Genomic DNA, 10,218 nt, shown 5'->3' on the forward strand with positions numbered 1-10,218 from the left:
TTATATAAAGGAAAACGCTCCCGAGGACACATGGGAATTATCGTCAAGCTAGTTTTCATCATGTTCATATGATTCGCGTTCGGTACTTTGATAATTTGATATGTGGGTGGACCGGTGCTTGGGTACTGCCCTTCCTTGGACAAGTATCCCACTTATGATTAACCCCTATTGCAACCATCCGCAACTACAACAGAAGTATTAAGGTAAACCTAACCATAGCATGAAACATATGGATCCAAATCAGCCCCTTACGAAGTAACTCATAAACTAGGGTTTAAGCTTCTGTCACTCTAGCAACCCGTCATCTACTTATTACTCCCCAAATGCCTTCCCCTAGGCCCAAAAAATGGTGAAGTGTCATGTAGTAAACGTTCACATGACACCACTAGAGGAAAGACAACATACATCTCATCAAAATATCGAACGAATACCAAATTCACATGACTACTTATAGCAAGACTTCTCCCATGTCCTCAGGAACAAACGTAAATACTCACAAATCATATTCATGTTCATAATCAGAGGGGTATTAATATGCATAATGGATCTAAACATATGATCTTCCACCAAGTAAACCAACTAGCATCAACTACAAGGAGTAATCAACACTACTAGCAACCCACAGGTACCAATCTGATGTTTTGAGACAAAGAATGGATACAAGAGATGAACTAGGGTTTGAGATGAGATGGTGCTGGTGAAGTTGTTGATGGAGATTGACCCCCTCCCGATGAGAGGATCGATGGTGATGACGATGGTGATGATTTCCCCCTCCCGGAGGGAAGTTTCCCCGGCAGAACAGCTCCGCCGGATCCCTAGATTGGTTCCGCCAAGGTTCCGCCTCGTGGCGGCGGAGTTTCTTCCCGAAAGCTTGCTTATGATTTTTTCCTCGACAAAAGACTCCATATAGCCAAAGATGGGCATTAGAGGGATGACAGGGGGGCCACGAGGCAGGGGGCGCGCCCAGGGGGGTAGGGCGCACCCCCACCCTCGTGGACGGTGGGTGGCCCCCCTCTGGTACTTCTTTCGCCCAATATTTTTTATATTCTGAAACATGCTCCCGTGAAGTTTCAGGACTTTTGGAGATGTGCAGAATAGGTCTCTAATATTTGCTCCTTTTCCAACCCAGAATTCCAGCTGCCGGCATTCCCCCTCTTCATGTAAACCTTGTAAAATAATAGAGAATAGGCATAAGTATTGTGACATAATGTGTAATAACATCCCATAATGCAATAAATACCGATATAAAAGCATGATGCAAAATGGACGTATCAACTCCCCCAAGCTTAGACCTCGCTTGTCCTCAAGCGAAAGCCGATATCGAAAAATATGTCCACATGTTTAGAGATAGAGGTGTCGATGAAATAAAATATGGACATGAGGGCATCATGATCATTCTTAGAACAGCAACATATACATATATTGTCATATGATCTCTTATGCTAAAGTAACAATTCATTCACAGTTTCAAGTATGAATCATAAACTTCATTGAAAACTAACAAACTATAATCTCAGTCATTGAAGCAATTGCAATTTATCATAACATCGGAAAGAGTCAATATAAGAGCTTTTCAGCAAGTCCAAATACTCAACTATCATTTAGTCTTTCACAATTTCTAACACTCACGCAATATTTATGGGTATGAAGTTTAGCCGGACACAGCGAAAGATAGGGGCTTATAGTTTTGCCTCCAACTTTTTACCTCAAGGGTAATGTCAACAATAATAGTTCATGAAAACTCACATCCAATTAGCTATATATATCTGGATCTTTCCAACACATTGTGCTTGTCAAAGGATAAATGTAAAAAGGAAAGTTGAAGATCACCGTGACTCTTCGCATGAAGTATAAGACAAGAATAAAAGATAGGCCCTTCACAGAGGGAAGCAGAGGTTGTCATGTGCTTTTATGGTTGGATGCACAATATCTTAATGAAAAAGAACGTCACTTTATATTGCCACTTGTGATATGGACCTTTATTATGTAGTCCATCGCTTTTATTTCTTCCACATCATAAGATCGTATAAAGCTTATTTTCTCCGCACTAATAAATCATACATATTTAGAGAGCAATTTTTATTGCTTGCAATGATGACAACTTACTTGAAGGATCTTACTCAATCCATAGCTAGATATGGTGGACTCTCATGGCAAAACGGGGTTTAAGGATATTTGGAAGCACAAGTAGTATCTCTACTTGGTGCAAAGAATTTGGCTAGCATGAGAGGGAAAGTCAAGCTCAACATGTTGGATGATCCAAGACAATATAATTTATTTCAGATGTAAGAAAACATAACCCATTATGTTGTCTTCCTTGTCCAACGTCAACTCTTTAGCATGTCATATTTTAATGAGTGCTCACAATCATAAAAGATGTCCAAGATAGTATATTTATATGTGAAAACCTCTCTTTCTTTATCACTTCCTATTAATTGCAATGATGACCAAAACTATGTTTGTCAACTCTCAACAACTTTTATTCATCATACTCTTTATATGTGAAGTCATTACTCTCCATAAGATCCATATGATCCCTTTATTTCTTTTTATTCTATCTCTTTTATTTTATTCCCCCAAGATCATAGTAATATAATCAAGCCCTTGACTCAACACTAATCTTTATTATATATAGCTCACGGACTCGATTAAATAGAAGGATCATAAAGCAAAACTAAAACCTAGATCATACCAAGACTTTATTCTACTAGATCAAGATATTACCAATAGGATCGAACTAAGAAAAATGGTAAAGATAAAAGTGTGATGGTGATACGATACTAGGGCACTCCCCCAAGCTTGGCAGTTGCCAAGGGGAGTCCCCATACCCGATACTCAGTTCTTCTGAGGTGGTGATGATGGAGTTGTTGATGGCGTGTGCTTCTTCCTTAATTTGCGCGTGAGGATAGAATTTTTCTCCCTTAGGTCCTCGATCTCCCGCTCAAGGCTTAACACCTTTTTGCATAGTTCTTGTTTGTTCTCCTACAGGAGACGAAAAGGGATAAACTCGATCTTAGGTTTCTTTGCTCTATTGGGGAGGCTTGACTTTTTGAACTCCACATGCATGTCCCCAGGTTGAGGTAATGGGACTTCATCTTCATCTAAGCTCATCTCCTCCTTTCCCCTAGGCTCATAGTCTTCTTCTTCCTCCGTGGTCCAACCACAATGCTCCAAGTCCCTATAGACCTTATGATCTGCAAGGTAATCAGCCACATAGCTTTCTCCCTCCGAATCTTGGGATGACATATTGATCTAATCTGCAGCAGAAACAACTCGAAATAAAGATAGAGGATATTTGCGTGATACGGTGGTCAAAACCTACGGGAGATTATATAGTGAATTTTTACCGACCAAAAGAATTATCGTGCAAGAAAACAGAGTCCGAAGAGCACAAGAGGTGCCCACAAGGCAGGGGGCGCGCCCTCCACCCTCGTGGACACCTCGTGTCCTTCCTTGACTGCTTCTTATTTTCCTATTTTCTTAAATATTCCTAAACGAAGAAAAAAAATGCTATTAGAACTATTTTGGAGTCGGTTTACTTATCGTACCACGTACCTATTCCTTTTCAAAGTCTGAAACGTTCTGGAAAGTGTCCCTTACGTATTCCTCCGGGGTTAATGTTTCAATAACATTAGTTTCAACATTTATAGGATTACCTAAGATATAATGTTTGTTTCTTTGACCGTTCACCACCCTCGGATTTGTGCCTTCGAAGTTGTTGATTTTTATGGCACCGGAACGATAGACCTCCTCGATGACATAAGGACCTTCCCATTTAGAGAGGAGTTTTCCTGCGAAAAATCTTAAACGAGAGTTGTATAACAATACATAATCACCTACATTAAACTCACGTTTTTTGTATCCTTTTGTCATGCCATCTTTTAACTTTTTCTTTAAACAGTTTGGCATTCTCATAAGTCTGGGCTCTCCATTCATCAAGTGAGCTAATGTCAAAAAGCCTCTTCTCACCGGGAAGTTTGAAATCATAATTGAGCTCTTTAATGGCCCAATATGCCTTATGTTCTAGTTCAAGAGGTAAGTGACATGCCTTTCCATAAACCATTTTATACGGAGACATACCCATAGGATTTTTGTATGCAGTTCTATAGGCCCATAATGCATCATCAAGTTTCTTGGACAAATTCTTCCTAGATCTATTAACAGTCTTTTGCAAAATTAATTTAAGCTCTCTATTACTTAGTTCTTCTTGACCACTAGACCGTGGATGATAAGGAGATGCAATTCTACGATTAACATCATACTTAGCAAGCATCTTACGAAAGGCACCATGAATAAAATGTGAACCACCATCAGTCATTAAATATCTAGGGACTCCAAACCTCGGAAAAATAACTTCTTTAAGCATATTAATAGAGGTGTTATGATTAGCACTACTAGTTTGAATAGCTTCTACCCACTTAGTAACATAATCAACAACAACTAAAATATGTGTATACCCATTAGAGGAAGGAAACGGCCCCATATAGTCAAAGCCCCAAACATCAAATGGTTCAATAACAAGTGAATAATTCATAGGCATTTCTTGACGTCTACTAATATTACCAATTCTTTGACATTCATCACAAGACAAGACAAACTTACGTGCATCTTTGAAGAGAGTAGGCCAATAAAAACCGATTGCAATACCTGATGTGCAGTTCTATCTCCAGCGTGGTGTCCTCCATAAGCCTCATAGTGACACTTGCGTAGGATATGTTCCTGTTCATGCTCAGGTACACAACGTCTAATAACACCATCTACTCCTTCTTTATAAAGGTGTGGGTCATCCCAAAAGTAATGTCTTAAATCATAGAAGATTTTTTTCTTTTGCTGGTATGTGAAACTAGGTGGTATAAATTTAGCAACAATGTAATTAGCATAATCAGCATACCATGGAGTAGTACGAGAAGCATTTATGACAGCCAATCATTCATCAGGAAAGCTATCATCAATAGGTAGTGGGTCATCAAGAACATTCTCTAACCTAGACAAGTTATCTGCAATGGGGTTCTCAGCTCCCTTTCTATCAATAATATGCAAATCAAATTCTTGAAGCAAGAGAACCCATCTAATAAGTCTAGGTTTAGCATCTTTCTTTTCCATAAGATATTTAATAGCAGCATGATCAATGTGAACAGTTACTTTAGAATCAACAATATAAGGTCTGAACTTATCATAAGCAAATACATCTGCTAAAAATTCTTTTTCAGTAGTAGCATAATTTCTTTGAGCACTGTCTAGAGTTTTACTAGCATATTGAATAACATTTAATTCTTATCAACTCTTTGTCCTAGAACAGTCCCTACAACATAATCACTAGCATCACACATGATTTCAAATGGTAAATTCCAATTAGGAGGCTGAACAATAGGTGCAGAAATCAAAGCTTTCTTAAGTATTTCAAATGCTTCTACACAGTCATCATCAAAAACAAAAGTAACATCTTTTTGTAAGAGATTAGTCAGAGGCCTAGAAATTTTAGAGAAGTCCTTAATAAACCTCCTATAAAAATTGGCATGACCAAGGAAACTTCTTATACCTTTAATGTCCTTAGGGCTCGACATCTTTTCAATAGCATCAACTTTAGCTTTATCAACTTCAATACCTCTTTCAGAAATTTTATGCCCCAATACAATACCTTCATTAACCATAAAGTGGCACTTCTCCCAATTCAAGACAAGATTAGTTTCTTCACATCTCTGCAAAACTCGATAAAGGTTGCTTAAGCAATCATCAAAAGAAGTTCCGTAAACGGAGAAATCATCCATTGAAACCTCAACAATCCTTTCACAAAAGTCAGAGAATATAGCAGTCATACATCTTTGAAAAGTAGCAGGTGCATTGCATAAACCAAAAGACATACATCTATAAGCAAAGGTACCGAAAGGGCAAGTAAAAGTTGTCTTTTCTTGATCCTCTTTTGACACAGGTATTTGAGAGAAACCATAATAACCATCTAGAAACAAAAATGTGTATGTTTGGATAATCTTTCTAGCATTTGATTAATAAAAGGTAAAGGGTAATGATCCTTGTTAGTAGCTTTATTTAATTTGCGGAAATCAATTACCATTCTATAACCTGTAACAATTCTCTGTGGGATCAATTCATCTTTATCATTAGGAACAACAGTAATACCTCCCTTCCTAGGGACACAATGGACATGGCTTTCCCACTGACTATCAGCAACGGGGTAAATTATACCTGCCTCCAGAAGCTTTAGTATTTTTTTTCTTACCACTTCTTTCATCTTAGGATTTAACCGTCGTTGGTGATCAACAACCGGTTTCGCGTCTTTCTCCAATTTTATTTTGTGCTGGCAGAAAGTGGGACTAATGCCCTTAAGATCATCAAGAGTATGTCTAATAGTAGCACAATGCTTCTTCAGAGTTTTCAATAATTTCTTTTCCTCATGCTCTGAAAGGTTAGCACTAATAATAACAGGATATATCTCTTTCTCATCAAGATAAGCATATTTAAGAGTATCAGGTAAAGTTTAAGCTCAAACACAGGATCACCCTTAGGTGGAGGAGGATCCCCTAGGATTTTAACAGGCAAGTGGTGTTTCAAAATAGGTCCCTGTTTAAAGAATACTTCATCTATTTCCCTTCTTTCATTCATAAACACATCATTTTCATGGTCTAGCAAATATTGTTCTAAAGGATCACTAGGAGTCGCGGCAATAGAAGCAAGACGAATAAATTCATCTTTACTAGGCAATTCTTTATCATGGGGTTGTCTACGAAATTTAGCAAAATTAAGCTCATGAGACATATCCCCTAAACCAACAGAAACAATATACTTATTGCAGTCTATCTTAGCATTAACAGTATTCAAGAAGGGTCTACCAAATATAATGGGACAAAAGTTATCTTGTGGGGAACCAAGAACAAGAAAATCAGCAGGATATTTAACTTTCCCACACAAGACTTCAACATCTCTAACAATCCCAACCGATGAAATAGTATCTCTATTGGCAAGCTTAATTGTAACATCAATTTCTTCTAGTTCAGCAGGTGCAATATCATGCATAATTTCTTTATATAAGGAATGAGGTATTGCACTTGCAGTAGAACCCATATCACATAAGCCATGATAGCAATGATTTCCTATTTCAACAGAAATAACAGGCATGCCTACAACAGGTCTATGTTTATTTTTTAGTATCGGGTCTAGCAATTCTAACAGCTTCATCACAGAAGTAAATAACATGCCCATCAATATTATCGGCCAAGAGATCTTTAACCATAGCAACACTAGGTTCAACTTTAATTTGCTCAGAGGGAGTAGGTGTTCTAGTATTACTCTTACGAACCACAGTTGAAGCTTTAGCATGATCCTTTATTCTAACAGGGAAAGGTGGTTTCTCAATATAAGCAGTAGGAACAATAGGATCATTATAAGTGATAGTATTTTCTTCAGCTTTAATAGGTGCAACTACTTTTACTTCAATGTGAGGATTATATTTAAACCACTTCTCCTTAGGGAGATCAACATGGGTAGCAAAGGATTCACAGAAAGAAGCTACTATCTCAGAGTCAAGTCCATGTTTAGTGCTAAATTCACGGAAAGCATCAGTATCCATAAAAGATTTAACACAATCAAACTTAGGTGTTATACCTGAATCCTTACCTTTGTCGAGATCCCAATCTTCAGAGTTGTGTTTAATTCTTTCCAATAAATCCCATTTGAATTCAATAGTCTTCATCATAAAAGAGCCGGTACAAGAAGCATCGAGCATGGAGCGATTAGCGAGAGAAACTCGAGCATAATTTTTTTGAATAATAATTTCTCTTGAGAGCTCATGATTGGGGGCATGAATATAACATTGACTTAAGCCTCCCCCAAGCTTGAGCAATGCTTTCTCCTTCGCGAGGCCAAAAATTATATATATAATTACGATCACGATGAACAAGATGCATAGGATAAAACTTCTAATGAAATTCCAATTTCAATCGGTTGTAGTTCCATTGTCCCATATCATCACATAGCCTAAACCATGTCAATGCCTTTCCCTTCAAAGATAAAGGGAATACCTTCTTATTGATAACATCCTCGGGCATACTTGCAAGCTTAAATAATCCACAAACTTCATCCACATAGATTAGGTGCAAATCGGGATGCAATGTTCCATCTCCTGTAAAAGGATTAGCTAGCAGTTTCTCTATCATACCCGAAGGAATTTCAAAGTAAACATTTTCAGTAGGTTTAGTAGGTTGAGGAGCAACTCTTTGCTCTTCTGGTCGGGGTGAAGATACCCCGAACAAGTCCCTCAAAGGATTATGTTCCATAGTAACAAGTGACAGTAAATTTCAGCACACTATATAAATTTTTCCTTACCAAATTCCACCTACCAAAGGCGCTTCACTCCCCGGAAATGGCGCCAGAAAAGAGTCTTTATGACCCACAAGTATAGGGGATCTATCGTAGTCCTTTCAATAAGTAAGAGTGTCGAACCCAACGAGGAGCAGAAGGAAATGATAAGCAGTTTTCAGCAAGGTATTCTCTGGTTGCATTGAAATTATCGGTAACAGATAGTTCTGTGATAAGGTAATTTGTAAAGGGTAACAAATAGTAAAAGAAAATAAGGTGCAGCAAGATGTACCAATCCTTTTTGTAGCAAAGGACAAGCCTGGACAAACTCTTGTATAAAGGAAAACACTCCCGAGGACACATGTGAATTATCATCAAGCTAGTTTTCATCACGTTCATATGATTCGCGTTCGGTACTTTGATAATTTGATGTGTGGGTGGACCGGTGCTTGGGTACTGCCCTTCCTTGGACAAGTATTCCACTTATGATTAACCCCTATTGCAAGCATCCGCAACTACAACAGAAGTATTAAGGTAAACCTAACCATAGCATGAAACATATGGATCCAAATCAGCCCCTTACCAAGCAACTCATAAACTAGGGTTTAATCTTCTGTCACTCTAGCAACCCATCATCTACTTATAGCAAGACTTCTCCCATGTCCTCAGGAACAAACGTAACTACTCACAAATCATATTCACGTTTATAATCAGAGGGGTATTAATATGCATAATGGATCAGAACATATGATATTCCACCAAGTAAACCAACTAGCATCAACTACAAGGAGTAATCAACACTACTAGCAACCCACAGGTACCAATCTGATGTTTTGAGACAAAGATTGGATACAAGAGATGAACTAGGGTTTGAGATGAGATGGTGCTGGTGAAGATGTTGATGGAGATTGACCCCCTCCCAATGAGAGGATCGATGGTGATGACGATGGTGATGATTTCCCCCTCCCAGAGGGAAGTTTCCCTGGCGGAACAGCTCCGCTGGAGCCCTAGCACTAAAAAAAATACACTTCCGTGATGATACGTGTTTGACATAGTAGGTCGCGTTTTTTGTCATGCATGTACATCCATGACGATTTTATGACAGAATCAAGATAGTCATACCTGTGCTGTCGTAGAAGTCTTCCATGACATTACCAAAATTATCATCACGGAAGTGTCCACTTCCATGACGATAAATCGCACGTCACAGAAGTGCTTTCGTCAAGGGTGACCGACACGTGGCATCCACCATAACGGAACGCCGTTAAGCTATCGGGTCGGGTTTTGGATCCGATAACCCATTAACATCCCCGACCAATGGGAAATTTCCACGTGTAAAATTCTTATTGGCCGGACGCAACACGTGTCAGCTTGTCAGTGGGTCAGATAGGCTCCTATGATATGTCGACATGTGCCACGGCCCACCACTGGCGCATTTAGCTTACAAAGCTGGCCCGTTTGACTTGGTCAAAAGTTAACGGGCTGGCCAATGAAAAGCCTATTAACGGTCTCTTCACAAATAGCCCATTTTACGGCCCGTTAACTCACGGCCCGTTAGGCCCTAAAGGAAATCGGCCCAACAACATCATGTGGGCCGTTGAATATAACACCAGCCCATTTCACTTTCGGCCCATGTGTGGCCCATGACGTCTTTCGGCCTATATGAGGCCTTCGTATCTTTCGGCCCTTTACAAGCCCACGGTGACTCTAGCCCATAATGAGCAGTAATTTTCTTTATACCCGTTAACGGCCCATGATTTACATGGGCCGTTTCCAGCCCGTGTTAGCTTTCGGCCTATTGACGACCCATACGTTCTTGGGCTCCTTTTCGGCCCTCGATTACTTCCGGCCCGTTACTGGCCTGTTCCCCTAATGGGCCAAATTCGGCCCATGGCAAGAGTCGGCCTG

Source organism: Triticum dicoccoides, chromosome 7A, assembly GCF_002162155.2.
Source record: "Triticum dicoccoides isolate Atlit2015 ecotype Zavitan chromosome 7A, WEW_v2.0, whole genome shotgun sequence".
Taxonomy (NCBI): domain Eukaryota; kingdom Viridiplantae; phylum Streptophyta; class Magnoliopsida; order Poales; family Poaceae; genus Triticum; species Triticum dicoccoides.